Raw genomic sequence first — 6435 nt, 5'->3', positions numbered from 1 at the left:
CAATCCACGCACGACCGTCTTCTAAATCTACAACGGAGTTTCGTCCAAGAAATAGTCGAGATAAAGCGCAGATCAGTTAAATTTTGATGCGTCCAGAATGGAGCGATATGAGCCTTGTTTTACGTGCGTGTTAACTTTTATGACCAAACCAGCTGCCAGGTATTCCAGGTACTGTGCCAGCGTAGCGAGGAGCTGCAAAAACAAACTTAAGCATGTGAATAATGCCACAATTACAAGGGTTGGGCTACAACTGTCATGAAACCGTCCGAAAAAATCAGTCAGCACTCATCAACAGACGATCGGACGATTATGTCGATAATGAGTGTAAGTGAGGTAAAGTTGGTTGGTTGGTTTAGGCAACTGGGATGGGCTTTACTCCAAAAGTGCAAAATAACCACGAATCTCCAGGTTTCCTAAAATTCAAAAAGAAGGTTTCGCCTTAAGACCTCTGGTCGACGGCGTAGGTTCACCGTCACATGAGGAGGCCAGATTCTCAGCCGACCGGTCAAAGGAAGAAGGCCTTCGCTACGGAGTTGTTTATTAGAAAACGCCAACTGAACATTTACAGACCATTGGACAGGGAAGCAGAGCTTTCATATGCATCTTGTTTACAGAAACTAAATATCCATCTCCCTCTTGAACGCATCTTCTTGAAATTTCCTAGATATTCATTGACTGTTACTCGGGTCCAAGTAAACGCTAGAGAGCGACTCCACAAATTCCGTAACAGATCTCACTGCAAAAGATGCGAAGCGGACGTACGAGGAAACACACTACTCGCATGCCCGATCAGTAGTGTCCACCGTTACAACGGTAGTTCATTCAAATAAACTAGAACTTATCATAACCAATATAAAGCGACTGATCTCCCATTCGATTTAGACAAGGTTCGTGTTGGTTTTACTATTAACACGGAGTACGAAAACGTACATATGAGGGGCACTTTGGAAAGGGTAATGCATTTGGTAGACGTAAAATACACAGTTTGTAGACAGCCCGCCACAAGTGAGATATTCAGGCACGTAAAAATGTTCCTCAGTTTCTACTACTCTGTTTCTGACCCAGTCAGTTACAAATGAAAACAAGGCTTAACGGTGGAATCTTCAATGTCCCCGGTTTCGACTGGTATTTATACGGAGGAATTTTGACAGAAATCCTTAGCTAGCTAACGGTGTCCACCGAGAATAATCTGGTGCCAAGTACAAGGTACATTGTTAGTTGTGTAGGAGATCACGAAACGCTTGGGTGGTGTCGGTGCTACTCGCCTTCCAGGATGGGGACCGCGTGATCCTCACTGTGCCTGGTTGGAGACACTACAAGATATGGCTGCCAACCGATGTCAGTGGCGTTCTTGTTGTCAGTTTCTGTCCAGATTGCCTGAATGAATGTCTGGAGATGTAGGCACCTCGGAATGATTGTGTTAAGCTAGCACTAAGTCCCTCCCCCATCCACCTTTATTCTTTTCTTTACAATAAGGCTTTCAAATAAGTCATGGTTGTACGGCAGTGAAGCATTGGGGTTGAGCACTGATGTCATGCTGTCGTTGATGATGACAAGGTACATTCGTCCCGATCAAACGAGATATTGTCACTTGCTTCTCCATTAAGTCCCCCACACCGCATGGTGCTAGGGTTCAACTCCTGAACTGCTTTAGGGAAGAATTGAAAGACAACGCTTACTAGAAAAAGACACAAGTGCCGTTGTGGGTTCATTTCAGGATGGTGTGTACTGGTATTGATTCAACAGTGCTTAGTTGAGTAGGCAAAGAACAGGACCATAAAACAGCAGTTACATTTATCGTTACAAAAGAAACCCCAAAAAGAAGCTACCCTGGTGACTAATTAAACAAGAAGTAACTCAGGTGTTGTGCGGTCCGAGTCAGTTACACATGTCCTACAGGACAGACCCCAAACGGTTTTGAAGCAACAAAAAGAGCACCATATAACCCAAGTAAAGAAATGGCGAAAGCAGCTTGGCCAACTGGAAAGTAGTCTGCAAGTTTACCCGATCACATGATCCGCAGATAGCTCAGCGGTTAGGGTACGAACTCACTGACCACCAAAACCAGGGAATCAACTTAAAATCAACTTAAAAGGGCAACGAGATGCCGGTTTATGATTCTCGGTCACGCCATAAGAAATTCGAAAAAATACCTAGAGCTACCATGAATGAGTAAATCAAGAGCGTGGGGTGAAATATCGAAATACAAACGCGGGAAAACGTCCAAATCGATGGCTTTATACGCCTGCTTGATCTTATTGACCAAACATAGCGTATTAAAATCGGGCGAAACCTGGTGGATACTTCTGGTTTAATACGGACATCTAGTTGACGAAAACTCGTGGGCCTCAGCTACACAATCTGTTGATTTCAACGGAAACTGAACAATTGGTTAAGGACTAACCAGGAATTCATTCAAATAACTATCATCTTATAAAAAACAGGGATATTAGAAGTTAATAGAGGGGTGGCAAATAGGCCAGAACCAGAGCAACCGTGTGAGACGGAACGGCCTTATGCTGAGTATTGGTTCTACTGGAGGATCACCTGTTGGTTGATACGATTATGCGACGAAGTATGAAAACGCTAACCAGTCGGATTGACAACTGCCGCCTCACTGGATGAGGATCCCAGAACTCAAGTCATTAACGGTTACTGACACTGGCGAAAACGGTCCGATCGCGTAGTCAGTTCCGCTCGTGCATCAAAGCTATCGCCTTCAATGCATGGCTACCCAATCCCTGAACTAAGGTACACTCCGTCGCTCCAAGACTTGGCTGTATGCCCCACACCGTCCCGCTTTCCGGTGATCGAAACTGTAGCAGCTAGAACCAATGCGCCTGATACACGGTTTATAACTGATAAATCGATTGAATTGAGTGATATGACATGAAACCTGGTAACTACACAGAGGTGTATCTAGGTAAAACAACCAGAGCACTGTACACCAGGAATGAAGAGTACGAACAAGGATTAGACAAACTATCAACAGTTCAAATGAATATCAGGCTCTAATCCAAGACTCGCGAATGGCAGGACATGCAGTGGATAAGAATCACGAAACAGATTTGGCAAATTCGGACGTTTCATGGAGAGCGACGTGGTGGAAATCGTCGAGCATTTTAGCGCGAACAGAAGTGGAGGCGTAAAACTGGTTCCATATATCCACCAGCTATCACATGGTGGTGCATGGTTGTTAATGAAGAGGAATCATCAGTAGAGGTGTTTTCGAACTGAATTACAAACTCCAAATCCCTTAAAATTCACCCCATCTCCATCCCTAAGCAAACAGTCATAGCGCTCGCTAAACCGTAAGAGTCAACAAAATTTTCAAAGGATAATCAAGGATGACGATGCATTGAACGGTAAGATGACTGTTACATTAGAAAGTGACCGTTCACACTAACTAACAGAACTTTTAACTAACACTCAAAAAGCTGGCTTAGTTTACTGGTAGAAAATTTTCTCCGACCGGTTCTCCGCTTGTCCTAAAACTCGACCAAGCTCCTAAGCTAACCAGCTGCCCGGGAAAAGTTTGTCCCCCAATATCATCAATAAATTCTCTCAATCTTTACCGAACTTCTCTGAAACAAAAAAAGACGGAATACAAGTCATCCATACTAGGAAATCAAACAATTCACGTCCCGGTTGCAGTATATCGATTTTATTGATCACAATGCTTTTGTGCTAGTCACGTGGTCCGGAATACGTGATTTTCCGGTATGACGTATCAGTCACGTTGCGTTTAGCTACACGAGTAAACCACGCGCTTGTCATCGCCACACAAAGTTGATGAACAAGAAACACCTGTTAAGCTGTAAACAAGAATTTCACAATGAATGTAACAATGTGATTCTGAACGAAAATCTGGAGATGTTGAAAACAAGTAGTTTTCTTTCCGAATCGGAACAAAACGAACAGTACCATCGATGATGGCCTCTGGGAATGGGTAGACACGAATGTGTCCAGTCAGTGATACTGTCCTCATGCTTTATTAGTGCTGAACTACGTGTTTCTCACCGGTCTGTTTCAAAGACAGTTACTTCACATCCGGAGCAATTTGGATAAGAGTTGGAGCAACACGCTCATGGACACCGTTGATACAAGCGCAATAACTCCATGCTTCTGTGCACTTGATCAGGCGCGGAATTCATTCTTTTAATCGACTGAACCCGTCACTAGAATCTCTACCAGTATTCTGCTTGGCAATAGCACTTATGGACGTTGGCGTTTCGTTAGGTCAGAGCACAATTCGAAGCAGATCCATGAGAAACGCCAACTAGTTTAGAGAATCCGGTTAGTTTCAAAATAGATAAGTGACATGATTTTACTACACGGATTTGGCGCAGAAAGTATCCTCTGAGTTTGGAATTTTTGTTGCAAGCGTGGCGTCGCGAAACGAGGTGAGATCATCATAGGTTAGTGGTGTTGGGGTACGTCGCACTTCGGCGGTGCATGGGTCCGTAGGTGCCGAGTACCCATGTATATATGCGTTCTGCTAACTCGTGGTTGACCTCAGATCACGATGGGCTTGTATTATCGTTGGCAGTGTACAGACAATCCCGACCTCTTCGATAGGCCTTTTATCCGGTGATTGACTCTTCCAGATGATCCATTCACCTGATGCTCCTTCCGTTTGAATACTTTGGTTGATGAGGTGATCGTTTGCTTACAGGAGTGCATAGGCTGAACCAAGTTTCATACATGGGTTAAGTGTATTTGTTCCAGAGGGACATGTTTCCACGGCCATTCCCGAGAGTTTTGTGCGAGCCAGGGTCTGTACGCTTTCTCACTTGAACAGGTGACCTGGTTGGCCTTATGATGGTCATGGTCCCGAGAGTACTGCTTCAGTTCCCTTTCTCGACATTTTTTGGTCCCAAAAGTACTCTTCTCAAAACAGCATGTTGCCACTGTTCTACGTGGAATTTGAAATCCAATGGTTACTTCAGATGTTCTCGAACTAAAGGAGGACCATTCTACTTTTGCTTGTTTATTGTTGTCGCAGATGCGGTTGAGATATTTTCTTCTTCAAACTCATTCTGACGAATTTTCTTGAATATTCGCTGCATCGCAAAAAGCTGTGAATTAGATTTTCCTCTTGTATTCGGTTGTGTTGTGCTGTGTTTCTTGTCTTCTGATTTGACGCTGGATGCAACTTTTCTGGGGATTCGTATTCTCAGTATTGGTCTTACATAGCGCCAGGTTGTTTACCAGCTATAAACCGCGTCCCAAGGGCGTATTGGTTCCAGCTGCTACACCGGAAAGGCAGGGGGGACAAAATAAAGGAAATTGGAGAGATGGATATCTGACGTGCAGTCACTGAGCACGCCACTTACAATCCAGAGAGAGGTACTGGAAGTTGTGGAGCGTTTTACGTATCTGGGAAGTTGTATTAGTTCTGATTGTAGTGTGACAGATGAGGTGAATTCACGAATCTGCAAGGCTCGGGCCGCGTTTGCTAACCTGAGACACCTATGGCGTCAGAATGGTTTATCCCTGAATCTGAAGGGACGTGTGTATCAAGCTACAGTACGGGCTGTTTTGTTGTATGGCTGTGAGACTTGACCTATTCGAGCAGCGGACCTGAGACAATCGTTGTCTCAGAACCATAGCTCGTGTGGGTTGGTGTCGGCGAATCCGTAACGAGGCAGTTAGAAAGCGTGTTTTCGGTTGCGTAACGAGTACTTCCATTGAAGAATGTGTCAAGCACCAGAAGCTGCGTTGGTTGGGACATGTGTTACGTATTCCGAACCATGGTTTGCCGAAGAGAGTACTGTTTTCCATGCTCAATTCGGAGTGGCGTAAACAGAGAGGTTGAGTTTCTATCCAGATTGCCTGAGTGAATGTCTGGAGGTGTAGGCACCTCGGAATGATTGTGTTAAGCTAGCACTAATTCCCTCCCCCGTCCACCTTTACAACAAGGCTTTCAAATAAATCAAGGTGAAGAATCGGTGTTGAACACTGATGATATGCTGTCGATGATGATGATGATCTGACATATAAATCAAGCGTGTTACCACATTCGTCCTGTGTACACTAATACAATGAGATTATGATTTCAGTAACGTGACTGGTTTGTCCGAAGCCTCAAACGACGAGATACTTTCGCCTAGCAATAATTCGGAGTGAGTTAATCTTGATTTGATGGCAACGCGCTCGTCTCGCATATCGAATGTCCCGGATAGGAATCCTGACACGCCATTTGGCGCTGCTGATGAGTTCCAATAAGAGAACTCAAGGCCATTTTTCCATCACAATAGGCACTGCGCTAGGACAGTAGAAAGCTTGTTGAAACAACGGCATCCAGAATACAAATCCTAGTGGTTTTTACTCCAGTTTTGCTGTTTGCGATCAGTCTGGAGTTGAATTTCCAAATAGCTCGGTTTCCTCTTATCCAATTTTTCCGCACTCTATGCATAGAAGCTGGATTTTCTT

The sequence above is a fragment of the Opisthorchis viverrini genome (genome assembly GCF_000715545.1).
Source record: "Opisthorchis viverrini unplaced genomic scaffold opera_v5_91, whole genome shotgun sequence".
NCBI lineage: Eukaryota > Metazoa > Platyhelminthes > Trematoda > Opisthorchiida > Opisthorchiidae > Opisthorchis > Opisthorchis viverrini.
Note: the sequence above shows the minus strand (reverse complement) of the source record.